Genomic DNA, 1069 nt, shown 5'->3' with positions numbered 1-1069 from the left:
TGATTCTGACTGTGATTGTACTGATGCTGATTCTGACTGTGATGATTCTGACTGTGATTGTACTGATGCTGATTCTGACTGTAATGATTCTGACTGTGATTGTACTGATGCTGATTCTGACTGTGTTTGTACTGATCCTGGATGTGACTTTAATGATTCTGACTGCGATGATTCTGACTGTGATTGTTCAGTGTGGGAGTGGGGTTGAGGGAGGGGGTGGTTTCTGTCCTTACTCCCGGAGAGGGGTGAAACAGCTCGGGGAGAAGCGGGAACCCAACGGGGAGGAAAACAAACCAGAGAAATACAGATTCTCCTGCCATTCATTCTGTGGGCGCTGGGAGTGGTGGAGTTGGTGTCTCTCGGTCTTGCGATCCGATCTGTCCGTCAGATTTTCCTTCATGCACTGTGCCCGAACCAGGTGATACTCAGAATTAAAGTGTAGACAGAAAGTTCTGGCATTTCAATCTTGCAGCTGCCCAGGAAGCTGAACTGGTCTGTCTGTGTGAATACATGGGTGTATATGTCTGTGTGTATGCATATGTGAATATCTATATTTGTGTGCATATGTGTGTCTGTGTGCATAATAATGTGAATAAGTACATGCATAATTAATAAATCAGTACAGTATCAGACTCTGTGCATGCATCTGTGTGTGTATGTGTGTGTCTGTGTATACCTATGTCTGACTGTTTGTGTATCTGTCTATGGGTATGCCTGTTGTGTGTATGTGCCTATATTGTTGTGTGTTTTTAAAAATTCATTTGTAGGGGGTGGGCGTCGCTGGCTGGGCCCAGCATTTATTGTCTGTCCCTAGCTGCCCTTGAGAAACTGGCAGTGAGCTGCCTTCTTGAACTGCTGCAGTCCAACTGTGTGTATCTGTGTGTGTGTGTGTATCTGTGTGTGTGCGTGTGTGTATCTGTGTGTGTGTGTGTATCTGTGTGTGTGTGTGTATATGTCTATGTCTTCGTGTGTGTGTATATATGTCTATGTCTTCATGTGTGTGTGTGTATGTCTATGTCTTCGTGTGTGTGTATGTATATATGTCTATGTCTTCATGTGTGTGTGTGTG

Source organism: Rhincodon typus, chromosome 35, assembly GCF_021869965.1.
Source record: "Rhincodon typus isolate 14 chromosome 35, sRhiTyp1.1, whole genome shotgun sequence".
NCBI classification, from domain to species: domain Eukaryota; kingdom Metazoa; phylum Chordata; class Chondrichthyes; order Orectolobiformes; family Rhincodontidae; genus Rhincodon; species Rhincodon typus.
The sequence above is the reverse complement of the archived record's forward strand: the minus strand, read 5'-3'. Positions refer to the sequence as shown.